Genomic DNA, 21198 nt, shown 5'->3' with positions numbered 1-21198 from the left:
TCTGTGATTCATAATTTTTAGAAATATTTTTTCGAGATCAATTATACTAGCAATTTTTAAGTCAACCTTTCAAACCAACCAATGTGGTTCATCATCAAGACATAGATGGAGAATTTGACTAATCCAGTGGATTAAATACTATAGAAATGCAAAGAAAAAGTGTAAGAACTTCAACAAATGAAACCATAATGTTAAAAAAACCAAACCAAAACAATAGAGAGAGTCAAAATTAATCATCTACAAACAATACAATATTATAATGGTTTATAATATAAAAATAGTTATTAAATATTTAATAGTATTCATTAATTATTAAAAATATAAATATATAAATAACCATTATGATCTAGAAGTATTAAAATATAATATAAATTCAATATTTATTAAACTATAATAAACCAATATAATATGTATATTAATACCTCCTCAATTAAATATATATATAATAAAATAATATTATGCTAGAGAAGCAAAATGAAATAGGTAAAAAAAATCATATATATAATTTATTAATTTTTATTTTTTAAGCTAGGTAGGACTACATCTTCATCACGTCTAACTTCTTGAACCCATGACTTTCGGTTCGATGAGATTTCATTTCCATGGTCATTGTCAATTGAGATACCCCAAGATAATTTATTAAAATTTCATTTTATTGTTTTAAGATTATCATTTATTGAAAAATATACTTTATATTATATTTATAAAAAACATATCATAAAAAAAAATCAATAAAAAATAGTTAAAAAATAAAAGGTATGATTAATGGAATTTATAAAAATAAATAAATAAAAGATGAAATAGGTAAAAAAATAAAAGACAAATACAAAGTAAATAAATAAATATATTATATTATATATAATTATATGATTATTTATATTTAATAAATTTATATAAATAAATTTATATATTTTATTTAATATGAGAGATAGAAAGATAAACGTTATAGAGAAAATATAAAAAAATTGATAAATATCTAATAATATGAATATGAATTAAAAGACAAATAAAAGTTATAATAATTGGAATGTATTAAGACAAATAAGGATGTGATAAGACAGGTCAAGAAGAAAAAATAATAAATTAAAAAAAAAAAAAAAAAAAAGAAAGGAGGACCAAATGGAGGCAAATAAAGAAGTAAGGACAAGAATCCAACTGCTACTTATTTTCCACCCATTGTCCCTGTTCAGATAGCTCACCAACTTCTCAATTTTGATTGTTTCCCTAAACATTCGATGATAGAAGTGATCAATCTTGACAATGATCACTGACTCCTCAATAAAGAGGTGATGTTTAGTATTTTCAACCTGCTCGGCTAAAGCTGAAGAGCGACAAAAACATAGATCCACCTTAGGATTGAAGTTACATGATCCTTAACAAAATACCTTATCTCTGAAAAATCCAATGGTAAGATTGGCCATGATCGACAATCCACATTCATTTCAGGTTGGGAAATACTCAATTGTTAATAATGTATTTTCATTTTGAAATGATCCTTGTTATAGAAATTGTCCCATAATTTATGCACTTTTCTACACCTACCACAATGATATTTTCCCCATGGGTCCTTCACATCATAACTGATGTTACTAGTATGGAATACTCAATTCTCAAATATTTCCAATTTTGGCAATACTACATAGTTTTCCAACAAATTCCATTCAACATGTAATGCACAGACTTAGCTCCTAAAATAAAACCTTCCTTTACCATGTTCAAACATATAATCATTACCTCAAATTGTGTAACAATCAAATTAACATTTTTGAACCAATTAAACTTTATATTTCACTCAAAAATTGGGGTTTTCCCCCATTTCTTCTATTATCAACTCTACAATCTCATAATTTAACTCAATAATACCAATATATAGCTACATATTTTAAACATCCATACTTTTATAAGTCATAGCATCCAACATATCGATTTTCTTCTACATGTTAATTTATGGCACATAGAACCCAAGTGTTGTAACCTACACTTTGATATCACATCATAACATACCCATCTCCATGTTGAGCAGGTTACTAAAATTCTCGCTTTGTAAACATTATAATTTCATTTTTTTTCAACATGGGTTGTATTTTTTATAAACTACCCACTTTGACACCTAATAAAATATTCCAAATATATGATGCAATTATGCATTACTATCAACTTGGAATTAGTGAGCATCCATTTATAATAGGAATTTCAACATATAAAATACATAATAAACAACATAAAATCATGTATAATAAACACCATGTATATTTAATGAAAGCTCCAATTGGCTACAAACTCCAAACATTCTATTCAATCATAGACACTACTACTCTAACTCTCTCAAAAACAAGTCACCCCCAAGCTAACACTATGACTCCAGCAAGGCAAAGGCTACCTAAACTAGCTATGTGTAATAGTCAATATTAAGATGTTTAGGCCAATGTAAGAAAATCCAATAACAATTCCAACCTATATTTTCTCATTTCCCTCAACTCACACAACCCAGTGAAGTGTACCCCCTTCTCTACTCCACAATCTTTATAGCTATCACACTTCCTTTATAGGGCTCTAAGATAGGTCCATCAAGAAGTCTCAAAGTAGTTACTTAAAGAACCCCGGTTACACTAATGGATTATCCAAGCACTCTCTAGGCATCACATAGTAAGAAATCCTACCCACACAATCCCCCTCCAAGGTTCTAGCATTCCCTAGAGAATTCCTATGAGAATTATACATAGAATCCTACCTAGGATTCACACTTTTCATAGGAAACACTGTTAGATTTTCTTTTGCAAGTTCACACTGAGATTCCCATACCAAGTAATAATCATAAAATGATACAATCTCCACCTTTTCCATTAAGCTTACATAAATGATATTCTTAACCCATTTCCCATTATTTAGAAAACCCATCCCATCACTTAGTAACATAAGATATAATCATTATATCATTTATAATATAAAAATATTTAATAATTGTTAGCTTAAATTTATAATTTTATTTGCTTCTTATAAAATTATAAATTCTCCTTACTCTTTTCTTTAACTTAAAAATCAAATATATATTTTAAGACATTCAAGGAAACTCTAATGTGTAAAAGGCTTCAATATTAAATGACTTTGAAGATCCATACTTATTATTATGATAACCATTCTAAAATGTAGTAATGCACAACCTTAAATTATAATTTAAATCATAATCATGGTAGGAAAATATGCATATTAAAAAGGATAAAACCTTCCATCAAAACATTATAATAATTATGAAAACAATACACATTGAAAATTATCTTATATATCTAGATTTTTTTTTTTTTAATGAAATCCAAATAGATTGTAAAATTAATATTTCACATTCCGTACGATGACTCAAGACATTGAACCAACCACAAAAATTGAAGCCCGAAAATGGTGTTGGATATCTTTCACATCCCAGATAGCTTTCAAAATCGGACCGGATTCCTTTCACATTTTGTATGGTTTTCAAAATGCAACAAGGTCCCATATAAGTTTATTCTCGCAGGTTTTGGATTTTATGCAACACTCTATGCTAGCAATAGAGGATCTTTCCACAAAAATAATTGCATTTCATATTGTTTTCTATTATGTTCTAAATCAACACTTCCATTTCATTCTGGTTTGAATGTAATCAAAGAATATTGAATAGGTATATTCCACCGACAGTATCAGAGAGATTTATCAAAAAATTGTTGAGAATAAATCGATGGACATCGAGTAGAGGAATGCTAGCTATCAAGATTCACTAAAACATTATTCAAATTTTAGAATCATTAACTTAAAACAACTGTACTTCAAGAGCTAAAATTGATCAGATTAATGATGCAGGGGCATGTGACTTGGAGAGAAAATCTTCAAACTTATTCCAAAAATCCAAAAAAAACTACACGCAAAGGGCTGGGGTCCTTTAGTTAGCGATTTCCATGATTTTCTAGTTTTGGATGAAGATAGAATTTAACAATAAGATCAAGTTGCAATAATCGCTTTATGGATAAGCTATAGTAAGCTTTATGCATAATTGCTTTAAATCGCTCTATGTAAAAGGCATGCTTTTGTAAAGGATAAGAACCGAGAAGGCTTTATTTATTATTTTAAAAAGGAAATAATGGGACTCTCTGAGTTAGTCGAGCCCGGAGGCATTATCATCCACAAAAACTCTCTTTGTGCATCTAATTTTATGGTTCTCTGTTGACTGGTAATTGTATGTGTGTATCAATTTTAATGGCTTTCTTCTGAGTCTAAATATCAATGAATTAACCTTATTTTCCAATTAATATTTTGGCTAAAGCCTTTAGATTGTGTTTTTCATTCATATCAGCGAGCCCTAGCTTCTTTAATTACTTTACAGAGTTTTGCGGGTAACACTCTGTTTTACATAGAGAAATCGTGAAAATACTTAACTGGAGTAGAGTTCTAGACTTGAATTTTATTGTACAAGAATTATACCCTCATCGGGTCCATAACCTTTGTCGCATCGCTGAGTGAGAGCAAGACAGAACTCAACTGTTGGAACGTCGAAATCTGATAGCGCGACACTACTAGAGCCGAAATATTATACGGAGGCTTTGATAGCATATCGGGTCCGCGATTGTTATCGCATCGCAAGAAAAGAGCAAGAGGAGCCAAGCCTTTACAATATTGGGGTCGCCGATTGCGACCTTCGATAAAACTATGTGTTATCGCATTGGGGAAAGGAGCGTTGGAAGGGCCGATGGTTACCACCAATAGTATTAATTGTGTTAAATGCATTTCTTGAAATTAAAGCACCGATAGTGTAATTATTTAGAATTAACACTATAGTGGTATTAAGGCGCCAATTGTGTATTTCTGTTCCTTTGGAACAAAAAGCCTGCCACTGTGTATTTTGCATTTAAAAATGCATTTCCCTCTGTTTACAAGAACAATAGTGTATTTCTATAATTCCTATGGAATTATAGGCCGAGAAAGGGGAAAACAAGCCTATTGCTTGGTTTGCGCCGATAGCGAGGGTTGGAGTGATCAGAGGAAAACTCATGAAGCTGTCAGTCTAACAATATATGACTGATACACCTGTTGAAGAAAAAAGGGGAATTCAGCCAGAAATTGAAGAAATTATATCAGGCTTCGGTTTTTTGTCCATATCGCCTACACCTAGGCCACCATTAGTGGTATCAGAGCAACCAGTTGACATTGAATTGAATATCAGAAGCAGGAGAAGGAAAGTTACTATGGCTTTCAGAGTTGGAAGAGGACGAGGACGTGGTGGAAGAGGATGGCTAGTTACAAATGCTGAAGTGATGAAAGCTGTGCAACAAATGCAAGCTAGATTGGATGCATTAACAACAGGAAGAAATATAGATGATGGAGATGTTAGGGAACCTGAGGTTGAAGCTGCAAAGGAAGAAGTTGTAGCAGTTACCCCTGAGATGGGATTCTTCCAGTTAGTATTGAGATCCACAGCTAGGCCAAAGACTGGGGTTTCAATATATGAAGGAGGATTGAATCCAAAAGAATTGATAGACTGGATTAATGGCATGGAGAAATTATTCGACTATGAAGAAATAGAAGATGAGAAGAAAGTAAAGTTTGTTGTCACCAAGCTAAAAGGCCATGCAACTCTTTGGTGGGATGGTGTGCAAGTAGAAAAAAAGAGACTTGGCAAGCAACCTATCAAGAACTGGAGCAAGATGATAGCAAAGCTAAGAGGTAAGTTTCTAGCAAGTAATTATCAGCAAACCTTGTTCAGATAGATGCAAAATCTTAGAAAGAGGCCTTTGATAGTGAAAGAATACACACAGGAATTCTACAAGGTAAGCATAAGAGCTGGAGAAGCCCAGGATATAGATGAGAAGGTGGTTAGATATGTGAATGGCTTTAGGATGGACATTCAAGATGAGATAAGTATACTGTCTCCTAAAACAGTAGAGGAAGATTATCAGATAGCATTGAAAGCTGAAGAAAAACTCATGAGGAAGCAGTCTGCTAGAGGGAGAGGTACTTTCCAAGGAAGGGGAAGTAAAGGTGGTAGAGGAAGATCTACAACACCTAAATATGGAGCTAGCAGTAGCTCAACCCAGCATGCACCCACAGGAGGTGATGCAAGAGGTAGAGGGAGTTTTTCTAGAGGGAGAGGAGGCAGAGGAAGAGGAAGAGAAGTAAGATGTTACAGATGTAACAAACTAGGACATAGAGCCTTTGAGTGCCCAGAGAAAGCAAAAACAAATCAGAGGAATGCTATTGTTGCTCAAGCTGAGGGGGAAGCAACAACAACAGTGACAAAAGAAGAAAATATACCAGAGAGAGGAGAATCTTTGGTAGTTAATAAAGTTTTGCTCAAGCCAGCAAAGGAGATAGTTGAACCATCACAAAGAAAGACTTTATTCAGAATAGTGTGTAAAGTTCAAGGGAAATGTTGTTAGATGATCATTGATAGTGGCAGCACTGATAATTTGGTCTCTACAGAAGTGGTGGAGAAATTGAAGCTGAAGACAATGAAACATCCAACACCTTACAAGGTGTCATGGTTACAAAAGGGACATCAACTGTTAGTGAATGAATAGTGTGAAGTGGAATTTCAGGTGGGCAAGTATAAAGATAAAATTGTATGTGATGTGATGCCAATGAATGTGTGTCACATATTGCTTGGAAGACCTTGGCAATATGAAATAGGAGCCATGCATGATGGGAAAAGAAACACCTACAAGTTTGGAAAGGATGGTGTCAATCATATGTTGCTGCCTCTACAAGAACAAGATGTACCAGGAAAGAAGACTGATCCAAAAACTCTATTACTAGGAGGAAATGAATACTTTAAGCAGATTGAAGAGAATGAGGTAAATTTTGTTGTAATTTGCAAGTCCAAGGTAATAGGGACTTCTACTAATGTTTCTTATTTACCCATTGAAATTCAAGAAATGTTGGAGAAATATTGTGATATTATTGTTGATGATTTTCCAAATGAGTTGCCACCCATTAGAAGAATTAGCCATCATATAGATTTGATTCCTGGAGCAAGTCTACCTAACCAAGCAGCTTACAGAATGACTCCTACAGAAAATGAAGAAGTTAGGAAGTAGGTGCAAGAATTACTTGACAAAGGGTTGATCAGAGAAAGCTCGAGTCCTTACATAGTACCAATAGTGCTGAGTCCAAATAAAGATGGAGACTAGAGAATGTATACAGATTCAAGAGACATCAATAAAATCACAATCAGGTATAGATTTCATTTACCTAGAATTGAAGATTTAATGGATTGGTTGAGTGGAGCAAAGTATTTTTCAAAACTAGATCTTAAAAGTGGGTATCATCAGATAAGGATAAGAGAAGGGGATGAGTGGAAAACCGCTTTTAAGACAACTAAGGGATTGTATGAGTGGAGAGTAATGCCTTTTGGGTTGTCAAATCCACCAAGTACGTTTATGAGAATCATGAATGAAGTTTTTAAAGATTTTATTGGTAAATTTGTAATAGTATATCTAGACGATATATTAGTTTACAATAGGTCTAAGGAGGAGCACATAAGGCATCTGAATTATGTCTTACAAATGCTACAATAGGAAAAATTATTGCTGAATTTGAAGAAGTGTTCATTCATGAAAGAGGAGCTAGTGTACTTGGGTTTTGTTATTTCTGCTAAAGGGCTGAAGATGGATCCAGAGAAGATCAAGGTAATCATGGATTGGCCTTCACCCAAGAGTGTGTTTGAGGTAAGAAGTTTTCATGGTCTTGCTAGCTTTTATAGAAAATTCATCAAGAATTTTAGTAAGATTAATGCACCTATTATTGAGACCATAAAGAAGGATAAAAAACCATTTAGATGGACTGTTGAAGTAGAAAAGAATTTCCAGCTATTGAAGAAGAAGATCACTGAAAAGCCTATTTTGGTTTTACCTGATTTTAGTAAACCTTTTCAAGTGAAGTGTGATGAAAGTGGAGAAGCTATTGGAGGTGTATTAAGTCAGGAAGATAGACCAATAGCTTATTTTAGTGAAAAGTTGAATGATTCAAAAAGGAAGTATTCTTATTCTGACAAAGAGTTCTATGCAGTTGTGCAGTCATTGAAGAAATGGAGGCAATATCTAATGTCAAAGGAGTTCATACTTTATTTAGATAACCATGCAGTACAGTATATTATGCAGCAGCCAAAGCTTAGCCAGAAACATGCCAAATAGGTAGAGTATCTTCAAGGTTTCCATTTTTTTTTTAAGCATATAAATGGCTAATCAAACAAAGTTGCAGATGCCTTAAGTAGGAGGAATGTATTATTTAAAGAGAGTCAAATCCAAGTGTTGGGTTTTGATTTTCCTAAAGAATTGTATGAAACAGATCCATATTTTAAAGAGGCATTTGAAGCTAGGAAAAATCCTGTTTTGATGGATAGGAGTAAATGGCTGGATTACTTCTTACAAGATGGACTGTTGTTTAAGAAAAATCAGCTGTGCATACCAAACTGTTCTATGAGGAAGAAATTAATCAAAGAGAAACATAGTGGAGGATTTGCTAGACATTTTGGTGTAGAGAAGACTTATGAGTAGTTAAATAGATTTTATTTCTGGCCGAAAATGAAATCTGAAGTGGAGAAGTATGTGAAACCTTGCAAAGTTTGTCAATATGCAAAGGGAATGAGCCAAAACATAGGTTTGTATATCCCATTACCAATTCCAGATAGGCTTTGGGATATGGTAAGTATGGATTTTGTTTTGGGCTTACCAAAGACTCAAAGAGGTAACGATTCACTTTTTGTTGTAGTGGACAGATTTTCAAAAATAGCACACTTTATTCCATGTTATAAGACTAGTGATGCTTCTCACATTGCTAATTTGCTTTTTAAGGAGGTTGTAATATTGCATGGGTTTCCTAAGAGGATTGTCTCAGACAGGGATTCCAAATTGGTTAGACATTTCTAGAGGACAATATGGAAGAAATTGGGAACTAAATTAAGTTTTAGTTTTGCCTATCATCCACAAACTGATGGACAGACTAAAGTTACGAATAGGAGTTTGGGCAATCTTTTAAGGAGCCTTACTGCAGAACATCCAAAGCAATGGGATCAAGTGTTGGCACAAGTTGAATATGCATATAATGACTCACCTAACAGGAGTACAAGATAGAGTCCATTCCATATTGTTTATGGAATGTAGCCAAGAGGAGTATTTGAGTCAAGAAACTTGGGAAAAGATGAGATGAGAAGTGTAGAGGGTGAAGATTTTGCTTCAGAAATGCAAGCAATACATGAACAAGTGAAACAGTAGCTACAAGATAGCAACATCAAGTACAAAACCAGAGGAGACATGAGAAGAAGAGAGGTGAAATTTGAAGTTGAAGATCTGGTTTTAGCACATCTAAGAAAGGAGAGGTTTCCAAAGAGGGGGTATAACAAATTGAAGTTCAAAAAAATTGGACCGTGCAGAGTGTTGAGGAAATTTTCTGCAAATGCCTATGAGATTGAGTTACCCCCTGATGATGGAATATCACCAATTTTTAATGTTGCAGACCTGTCCAAGTATGAAAGTGAAACTGCAGATGTTACAGCACAAGATCAAGAGACCCAAGAGATTGACTGGGTAAAACAGTTACCCACAGCAAATGAATTGCAGCCAAAAAGAATTATGGACAAGAAGGTGTTTAAGAAAACAAGGGGACGAGAATAATTCCAGTATTTGGTAAAATGGAAGGATCATCCAACAGCTAAAGCTACTTGGGTTACAGAAGACATGCTACAGAAACTGGGCAGTTTTGTAGATGAACTCATGGACAGGAGCCCATGAAGAATTTTGTCCTCAGGAGTTTGATGCAGGAGCATGTGACTTGGAGGGAAAATCTTCAAACTTATTCCAAAAATCCAAAAAAATCTACAGGCAAAGGAGTGGGGTCCTTTAGCTAGCAATTTGCATGCTTTTCTAGTTTAGGATAAGGATAGAATTTAAGAATAAGATCAAGTTGTAATAATCGCTTTATGGATAAGCTGTAGTAAGCTTTATGCATAATTGCTTTAAATTGCTTTATGTAAAAGGCATGATTTTTTAAAGGATAAGGACCAAGAAGGCTTTATCTATTATTTTAAAAAGGAAATAATGATACTCTCTGAGATAGTCGAGCCTGAAGGCATTATCATCCGGAAAAACTCTCTCTGTGCATCTGATTTTATGGTTCTCTGTTGACTGGTAATTGTATGCATGTATCAGTTTTAATGGCTTTCTTCTGAGTCTGAATATCAATGAATTAACCTTATTTTCCAATTAATATTTTGGTTGAAGCCTTTAGATTGTGTTTTTCATTCATATCGGCGAGCCCTGGCTTCTTTAATTACTTTACAGAGTTTTGTGGGTAACACTCTGTTTTACACAGAGAAATCGTGAAAATACTTAGCCGGAGCAGAGTTTCAGACTTGAATTTTATTATACAGGAATTATACCCTCATCGGGTCTGTAACCTTTATCGCATCATTGAATGAAAGCAAGATAGAACTCAACTATTGGAACGCCGAAATTCGATAGCGCGACACTATCAGAGCCGAAATATTATAGGGAGGCTTTGATAGCATATTGGGTCCGTGATTGTTATCGCATCGCAAGAAAGGAGCAGGAGGAGCCAAGCCTTTAGAATATTGGAGTCGCCGATTGTGACCTTCGATAACACTACGTGTTATCGCATTGGGAAAGGAGCATTGGAAGGGCCGATGGTTACCACCGATAGTGTTAATTGCGTTAAATGCATTTCTTGAAATTAAAGCACCGATAGTGTAATTCTTTAGAATTAACACTATAGTGGTATTAAGGTGCTAATTGTGTATTTCCATTCCTTTGGAACAAAAAGCCTGCGACTTTGTATTTTGTGTTTAAAAACACATTTCCCTCTGTTTACAAGAACAATAGTGTATTTCTATAATTCCTATGGAATTATAGGCCAAGAAAGGGGAAAACAGGCTTATTGCTTGGTTTGTGCCGATAATGAGGGTTGGAGTGATCATAGGAAAGCTCATGAAGTTATCAGTCTAACAATAGATGACTGATACACCTGTTGAAGAAGAAAGAGGAATTCAGCCAAAAAATGAATAAATTATATCAAGCTTCGGCCATTTGTCCATATCGCCTGCACCCAGGCCACCAATTAACAATAGGGCTGCAAGCCTCGATAGTCCCTACCAGGGCTAAAATCCTTAGCCGGCTATAATGCAGTCCAAAGACTTGATCAATCTGCATCTGGAAAAAATAAAGTTCTAACAACCATCTGCGATCAGGAACCTTTAATATATAAATTATTTTATTATATAAAAGTGAATTGTGTGATATATAAATCATTTTATTATATAAAAGCGAACTGTGAGAGAGGGAGGTGGGTAATTTTTAATATACATTTGTTTAATTTAAACCGATGTAATATCGAATTTGATTAACCATCTCAATAATAATACCAAATTAATTATATTTGATTAATCATTTCAATAATAATATCAAAATTAAGTATGAATGCATAGAATATAGTCAATTTATTTTTAATAGAGACTTATTATTTATTAAATACAACTAATTTTCACAAATTCACTCATTAAAAATTTGCTAACCACCAATCAAAGTGTATCATATTCAAGTCTATTGAGTGCATTACTTTGTTGTATTGATTTTAAAGCCTGCAACAAACTATTTTATGAAAATTGAATTCGATTTTGTTTTGTAATGGCTATGCTTCAAAATTGTGTGAGGTTGGACTGAGATATGTGAACGATTGTTCAATTTCTTTTTCAGATTTTTGGTTTACTCATATTTATCTCTCATTACCTTGTCATATTGATTTTAATGCCTGCAACAAACTATTTTATGAAAATTGAATTCGATTTTTTTGTAATGGCTACGCTTCAAAATTGTGCTAGGGAACTTGTCGAGCTTTGGATTGAGATTTGTGAACGATTGTTCCATTTCTTTTTCAGATTTGTGGTTTACTCATCTTCATCTCTCATTATGTAATTCAACCATTTGGAATTTTGTTATTCATCCATTTGGATACGCAAATAACTTCAGTGTCCTTTTTCATATGATTTATTTTGTTGGATAGGAGATAAGTCTATCCTATTTCACATGATTTATTTGGCTGGACAGGAGATTAGTAAGGGTATATGTGCTTCCCTTAAGATCAAAGACGCTTTGCTCATTAAATCACCTTCATGAACCTCGAACTGCACTGCATATTAAAATATTATAAATCTAAATTATACGTTGGAATGTGCCAATGTGAGAACCACCACATTACACGTCCTCATTAAATCGCCTTCATGAACATGGAATTGCACTACATATTAAAATATTATAAAGCTAAATTATACGTTGGAATGTGCCAATGTGAGAACCACCGCATTACACGTGCACACCCACAAAAGCAAACAGAACCCACGGGCATGCATGAATTACACTTAACATAACCCACCAACGTGCATGAGTTACACTTGCATGCCCATGAAAGCCACACCCACAAAAGAAAATAGAACCCACTAGCATGCATGAATTACACTTAACATAACCCACCCACATGCATGAGTTACACTTGCATGCCCATTAAATCCCAGGAAATCGATAAGTGAAAAATGTCATTCAAGATTGGGCTAGCCAACTCCAAAAGTGCAATCCATGGTGAAGGTACATTTATAAGATTTACATAGTAGTATTCTGAAGCCAAATTTAATAAAATTCAACTCTATATCATAACTGATTATATCGAACTCATATTCAGTATCATATTATATTTTTCGTATTATCATATCTGTAATCCATGAAATGATATTATGATTCATATTATCCTTTTACATCACACTTGAAGTGCTCCACTCAGGTTTTGATCATAACGCTTGAGGCATGATCCACAGTTGGTCACAGGAAAACCCTTGTCACATAAAATCCAAACAGACTTCTCCAGAAATTGTAGCAGTGAGAAGTGATGAAAGGAAAGTAATCCCCAATGGAAAGAAAGATCAATAATACTAAATTTTAAATATTATTATCAGAAAGACAATCCAGTTCTAGTGGAAATATTACTATACGAATACATTCATTCACATGTACTTCCAGCAGAAATGTTACCATACGAAGAATTTCATTCGCATGGTACAAAAGCTTAAGTTGGGATAAACTCAACTAGATGACTGGCACTCGGAACGAATCTTGTTGTGCCACTTTTGGATCATATTGTTGTCCTAAATATAGGTCCATGTTTTTCCACTTCTGGATCATATTGTTGTGCCGAATCCAGGTTCAGTTATGTTGTAGGTTTATTCATTCCATACCCACATTTATTCATTTTTCTTGTTTTCCCTTAGAATGCAGTGGGTAAGAACCTAAGAAATGGGGTGCATATTGCTTCCCTTGCCTAAAATGGTGAGGTATTCTTTGAAGAGATTGGCCGAAGGAAATGTAGATGCCCCTCTTATGAAGAAATCATGCAGTTTATGTTTAGAAGTGCCAGGTTCGTTTGACAGTTATCGGCTAGTGGAAACATGTAATGCGTGTATTGTTGTTTTAGTTAATTGGACCAACAAAATTCAATGAAGAAAGGGGAGATAGATCTTGATTTAACATGTCAACTAGTTGGCGTACTTTCTTTATGATACCATGCTATCACCGAGATGGATCAGTCTAACAAACTCTATAAGTATCATACAACAGCTTTTGGATGTCGTCACATGATTTGCAGGTCACTAAACTGGTACAGTGTAATATAATTTCTTTCAAGTTGGATGTTGGAAATTAAATACAATAGTAGTAGTTTTATGTTGAAAACAAAAAACGGTGGTCTGTATCCTACCTCACCTGTTTGTAATAAAGATTTTTGGTTGCAATTGGAGAAAGAAATTACCAAAATTAGTTGTAGGTAGTGCCTTTACTTTACTATGGATATGGATACATGAGTTATTCCAAGTGAAAGGAAATACCTTTGCCTTCAGACAGTAGTATTGTATGCTTTATTTTTGTCTGCTCCCTTACCAGTGAGTTGTAAAAATACCTAATTAGCGATAGGTCAAAATAGTTCAACAAAACTATTCCGAGTGATTCCTGTAGAGCTCTCATCTTCCCCCCTACTAAGATATTAGTGAGTTCATTTCAAATAAACTCACGCACCACTTAAATACTACTTTGCCTTCCTGAGATGTTAATTCATGGAAAAGAGAATTGAAGCAAAGACCCTTCAGGACCTTCGCTATGGTAAGTGATGACCTTGGGCTAGGAAAGTTCTTTATAATAAAGAGTCCTTTTTTAATCGAGAGTTTTGAACCCACTACTCAATCCACAACCTCCTAAGATTATAAGCTTAAGGCTATCGAAACTTAGAGCTAAAGTTACAAAATCGAAGATTGATGCATCAAAGGTAGGTGAAAGGGTTATTGCAATTGATGTATCAAACGGGGAAAAGGAATAAGGCTTAATGCCAAGCTTGTTAATATAAAATAGAAAAACATTCTAACAAATAGAAGAACATTGTAATATACATGACTTTGACTCATTAACCAATATTAACTAAGCTTGCCTAAGTGTATTGCATGCAGTGATGCTTACTAATTATTGTAGGTCTTTGCATGAATTTTTTGCAGGATACTCACTGATTATTGCATACACAATGTTGCTCACTGATTATTGCATACACAACGATGCTCAATGGTTATTGAAATTTTGGCATATGTTTTCGGCAGGATGCTCATCGATTATTGCATGTCTTTTTTGCAGGATGCAGAATGAGCTCAAAAAAGACCTGTATTTTTCTCTCTGTTGGTGGTGGCATGGAATGAATCAGTGGTGGAATGTGATGAATTAATGGTGAGAATAATGGATGTGTTGGCATTGAAATGAAACATCAATGAAACAATGGTAGGTGGCCATAAGTACCTGTCAGATATGAAAGTGGTGAGAAGTGATGGCAAGTTATTGGCTTCACCACATGGTGTTTGAACTTTAGATAAAATTTGCAAAGCGGAATGGTAAAGTGAATCCAGACTTTGGATAAAGGCATTGAGAGGAAAAAAATTAAATGTTTCCAAAGTAATGTTAAGTACATTCTAGCATTAAATCAACATTCAAGTGAAATTTGACTTGATTATCTTAAGTTTTAATAAAATCATCATCTTTTGCTTACAATAAGAGGTCCAAGTTAAAGCTTTGCATAACAAATTGTTTGATCAAATATTTTGGTTGAAACATTTGTTAAACAATGAATGTAATGGTTAGTTAAAGAAATGTAATGCTCAATAAAGGCTCATCAATCACAAGAGTCCCTGCGCTGCCAAAGGCAGGGACTAATAAGAAGACAAAGACTACGTATTGTTAGATGTGACCAAAATCCATGACCCATTAATTTTCTGGAAATCACTGTGTAGTCATGGATTTCATATGCATAGAATTCTATAAGTTTTATAATTAAATATTATATATGTTTTATAATTATTATGAAACATATATAATAATATATGTTTTATAATTATGTTCAGTTTTGTTAAGTTTGGACACATTAATAAGCCAAAAAAGGGGACATGTCATCTTTTGTTAGATGAATTTTTTTCAAGGAGATTAATTTTTTGGTTCTTTATTTAAAAATTAGTAAGGACAAATTATTAAAGTATTATTTTGTAAGTGGAGTTTTTATTTTGGAGGTGTGAATTTTATTATAGAGATAATGACATTAACTGACATGGAGAAGTTGAGCAGGGCTAATTTTTTCCTATGGAAATCACAAATGGATTATATATTGATTTTAAAAGATCAGTATTTGTGAATTGAGGGTATGGAAAAGAAAACCTTATCGATGATGGATGAAGAATGGAATAAGCTAGATAGAAAGGTGATTGTGACAATCCGCCAATATCTGCAAAATAATGTGTATTTCAATGTGTTTGGAGAAAGTATGACAGAAGGATTATGGAAGAAGCTCCATGATCTATATGAGAAGAAAACAACATCAAACAAAGTGTTCTTGATGAAGAATATTTATGATCTCAATGTAAAGGAGGGTGCTTCAATTGTTGGGCACTTGAATGAATTCAATATTATTACTAGTCAACTTTCTTCTATTAAAATCATTCTAGATGATGAAATTAGAGCTATTTTGTTAATGTGTTTTATGCCAAATAACTGGGAAAATGTAATTGTAGCTTTGAGAAGTTTAGCACGTACAGAAACCCTGAATTTTGATGATGTTAGTTGTATTTTAATGAATGAGGAGCTGCAACACAAGTCAATTGGTGAAAACAAGGGAGAAGAAGCTCTAGCTCTAGTTGATTGTGGTAGGAGAATTTATTGAGGCTAACAAGGGAATTCAAGATCAAGAGTTTGATCTAAATCAAGGGGCGACAACTCATATTCTTTTATTATGGTGAACCCAGGCACATGAAGAAATAATGTTGAGTCTAGAAGAAATGACAAGAGGATCATAAACCAGCCAATACAAATCACAAGTCATCTAGCACAAATGAAGGTGAGACTACTGTTGTAGTCATAGATGGTGATGTATGATTTATTGTTTCAGTAGAATATGCATGTTTATATACATCTAGTAGTATCTTTGATTGGATTCTTGACTCTAGGGAATCTCATCGTGTAACCCCATTCAAGGATAGTTTTATTGCATATAATCATGGTGATTTTGGTAGAGTGCATTTGGGGAACAATAATTTTTGTAGTATCCTTGGAGTTGGAGATGTCCAGGTCAAGTCGAAGGATGGAAAATATATATTGCTGAAATAGGTTACGCATGTACCAAAAATGCGCATGAGTTTGATCTCTATGGGACAGGTGGATGATGTGGCTATTACATAAGCTTTGGAAAAGGAGGTTGGAAAATTAGCAAAGGAGCATTGGTCGTGGCTAGAGGACCCAAGAAAGGAACATTATATACATTGAAGGAAATGATAGGAAAATTAGATTTGGTTGTTGTCACAAAAGAAGGAAATTCAGTAGATCTGTGGCATAAGCGATTGGGTCACATGAGCGAGAAGAGCTTAAAAATCCTTGTTGGTAAACATTTAATACAAGGTTTGAAATCATATAATCTTGATCTCTGTGAACATTTTATATATGGTAGACAAAGAATGGTTTCATTCCTTAGAGGTGGCCATGACAGAAAGAAAAATTGGTTAGAACTGATACACTCAGATGTGTTTGGGCCTGTTAACATTAAGTCATTAGGAGGAGCATCATATTTTGTAACATTTATAAATGGTGCATTGATGAAGGTTTGGGCCCACCTTATGAAAAGTAAAAGTGAATTGTTTGAAATATTTCAAAATTTCAAAATTGCTATTGAAAGAGAGACTAACAAATTGCTCAAGTATCTAAGAACAGATAATGGTGGATAATATTGCTCAAATGAATTCAAGGAATGTTATAATAAGTTTCGTATAAAGCATGAGAAGATCATGCCTGGTACTCCTCAACAGAATGGTGTTGCAGAAAAAATGAATCACACCCTTGTGGAGAAAGTGAGGAGTATGTTGTCAAATTCTGGTTTGCAGAAGCATTTTTGGGAAGTAGTAAGAACAACTTGTTATCTTATAAATCGATATCATACTACAGCCTTGGATGGTGACATCCTTGGAGAAGTTTGGACTAGTAAGAAGTTGAATTATTCTCATTTGAAAATATTTGAATGTGAAGAATTTGTACATTTTCCAAAGAAAATATAAACAAGCTAGATGATAAATCTATGAAATGCATTTTTCTCAGATATGCAAATGACGAATTTGGTTATCCTCTATGGGATCTAGTCAAACATAAATTTATTAGAAGTAGGGAATTCATATTTAATGAGTCATAAATGTTTAATAGGTATGTAGGTGATTTGTAGGTCAACAAATTTATTGACAAGTTTTAAGAGAAGCATGGAAACATCCCACCAATGCAAGAAAATGGACAGAAAATTAAAGAGAAGGAAGGGCAACAAGTGGAAATTGATGAACACCAAGAAGAAGGAATCTTACAAGAACCTCTACATGAGACTCAACCTCATAAATCACTACCACATTTTCTTCATAGATCTGCTAGGCCTCATAGGCCTTCACAAATATATCCTCCTTCAAAGTGTATTTTATTAAATAATGAAGGTGAGCCCAATTGTTTTCAAGAGGCTTGTAAAGTTGAGAATAGTAAAAATTGAAAGAAAGGAATGGAGGAAGAAATGAACACTTTGCTGGAAAATAAAACTTGGGAGTTGGTAAAGCTCCCAAAGGGTAGAAAGGATTACAAAACAAATTGGTATACAAGGTTAAGCATGAAGGTGAGAGAAATAAGGAGAGATATAAAGCAAGGCTGGTGGTGAAAGGATTTCCCCAAAAAGAAGGTATTGACTTCAGTAACATTTTCTCACCCGTTGTCAAAATTTCATCCATTAGAGTCATTCTTGGTCTTTTTGTTTCTTTAGACTTAGAATGTTAACAGTTAGATGTAAAAATTTCTTTCCTTCATGGTCAATTGAAGGAAGAAATTTATATGGAGCAGCCAGAAGGCTTCATAGAAAAAGGAAAAGAAGACCTAGTTTTTAGGTTAAAGAAGAGCCTCTATGTGTTGAAATGGGCACCTCGGAAATGGTATAACAAATTTGATTCATTTATGTTGAAACATGATTTTCACAGGTTGGAACTTGGAATTTGACCACTGTGTCTATATCAAGAGGTATGATCAAGGAAAGTGTATAGTATTATTGTTATATGTGGATGACATGTTGATTGTTGGGCATGATAAGAATATGATCAATAGGTTAAAGAAAGATTTGGGCAGAAAATTTCCAATGAAGGATTTGGGTCCAACACAAAAAATATTGGGCATGAGGATTATGCTTGAGAGGAAAAATAAAAGGTTTTGGATGTCACAAGAAAAATATATCAAGAAGGTGATTGATAGGTTTAATATGAAGGATGCCAAGCCAATTGTTACACCCATTGTAACTCACTTCAAGCTGAGTACTAAGTTATGTCCTAGTGATGAAAAGGAGAAGGAAGAAATAAGTAAGATTCCTTGTTCTTCAATAGTTGGAAACTTGATGTATGCCATTGATGTATTATACAAACCTTAAGGTGATGAGAAAATTTGCAAGTAAAATTTTATGTCTTTTAGGGAATGGATCACTTTACAAAAGTACATAAAATAATGGTTTTAAAATTTAGTTAACATCATAAAAACAGAAACAAATATACTATATCATAAACACAAGACATCAAAATTATAAAGGAGTCCACCCCTCTCCTAGGCTACATCTCGTGGTCCATCTTCCAATGTTGGGCCTATTTCATTAAGTGCTCAAATTTGTGTTTACATGGATTTGTAGTGCTCATAATGTAAAAATTATGTCTCCAATGGCTTCATAATAGTAAAAACTCCCCATCTTGGCTCTTATTGGGCTCAATTTGACCAAAACTTGAAGAAGTTATGCTATAGAGAAGTTTTTCTGCTAACTACTCTACAAATTGCACTGCTCTTCTAATTGTTCTACGAATTCTGCAATTCCAGGGCCTGCCAAGCATCAATTTCACACGGTGTCATCGAGATTCATGCCAGTTCAGATGTAATTTGTTTCCTCTTTTAAATTCCCAATAAGGCTTATCGGTGGAAAATTTGGGCCCATGGGGCCAGGTGCCTGGGGGCTGGGGCTAACCGCTTTCCCCGTTGGCATGCTCCCTCGGTTTGTCGAAATTGTGTTCCATGCACCATACAACTTGGGGCTAGCCCCCATTCTCAGCACGCGTCTCGCCAAGCTCTCCATTGCAATATATTGTTGGTCGTGTGGTGTAATTCTTAGATTGTGAGCTTAACCTTCAATCCCCTCTGCAACTGTTAGTGCTCCTGTTGTAGTCTGGTGGTAACACGTTGTGGGTTCCAGAAGCTTGGCTTGGGGCTAAGACTGATCCCTTAGCTCCTTTATTCCTGTGGTCTCGTCGGCAGTAATGTGACTAGGGGCCAGGGCATAGGCCTGACCCCTTCCCCAAACTTCAAACTGCGGTAAACATAAATAGAACTTTGGTGCTATGATTTAATAAGTAACACCTTGGGAATTGTGGTAGGCCATTGTATTTCTTGTTCACTAATTTGGTGTTTGAACCTTGTCGAGCCTCCAACTGACCCATGCCAAATGTTTCATTGTGTTGGGGTGCGACATGGTAGCCTATGACTGGGCCATGTGGCATCCCACCATTGGTCCACATAGAAACTTCAACCACCAATCAAATGTGCCAAAAAAATCAACCAATCACGTGAGGCCACTTGGTAGCCTACCATTGGCCCATGACGTACAATCAACGTTCCTAGTCACCCGACCCAATGAGTATACGGATTTCCTTGTCAACAGTTCTGCATCCAACCTACAAAGTTTTTACGTGTTTGGGAAAATGATCAGAACATGATATCGGGAGAATATGATATCAATTTTGAGAGATTCAAGTTGCGTTGGATTCAGGTCATCGATATCTATGCTTTGGAATACATTTCGAGAACTTTTGAACACTTTAAATTTTGAGCACTTTACTGATCCCTTGGATCACTCCTCCCTATTGGAACCTTTAGGACCTCCAAAATACTATTTTCTATCAACAAATAGATGAGGGTACAGTTCCCTCACCCTTCCAGTCTCAATCCATTTTTCTTTTCTTGGATTTGTACCTTTGAGCCCCATGCGAAGGTACTCCACATTCCCTCTTTTTAAAGTTCTTATTTTTTCTTTCAAGGATAGTATCTTTCTACAATTCTTTAGGAAATTTAGGAGAAAAATCTTTTATTGACGTATCTGAACATACTCTCCGTGATCTTCAATCAAAACAGGCTCATATAATCTCAAATTCTCAACATTAACATATGCATACATTTTCGTATATGGAGGCAAATCCAACCAAAATACATTATTACCTATCTTTTCTAAAATATTAAAAGGATCATACCTTATTTGTTTCAGTTTTAACCTTCTCCTTTAAGCCTCTCCTTGCTAATGTAAATTCAAACTTCATCTCCAAACTCAAAATTGTGGTCAACATGATGCTTATCATGCCTTGTCTTGTACATGGCTTGACCCTTTTCCAACTGATCTTAAACCATATGATGCAGTAATTCAACTTGTTCAGTGAATTGCTTTTCCTTATCAATGTCAGTATGTCCATCAATAGCAACATATTTCCTAAAGATCAAAATATAAAGGATATTTTGGCAAGTATTGAAAGCATGTCTCAAATGGAAATGTTTGATTCGATGAATGCTTTGTCTG

Source organism: Pinus tabuliformis, chromosome 1_2, assembly GCF_031772625.1.
Source record: "Pinus tabuliformis cultivar Carrire ecotype Pingquan chromosome 1_2, CPIR1, whole genome shotgun sequence".
In the NCBI taxonomy this organism is placed as follows: domain Eukaryota; kingdom Viridiplantae; phylum Streptophyta; class Pinopsida; order Pinales; family Pinaceae; genus Pinus; species Pinus tabuliformis.
This window is presented reverse-complemented; position numbering follows the sequence as displayed.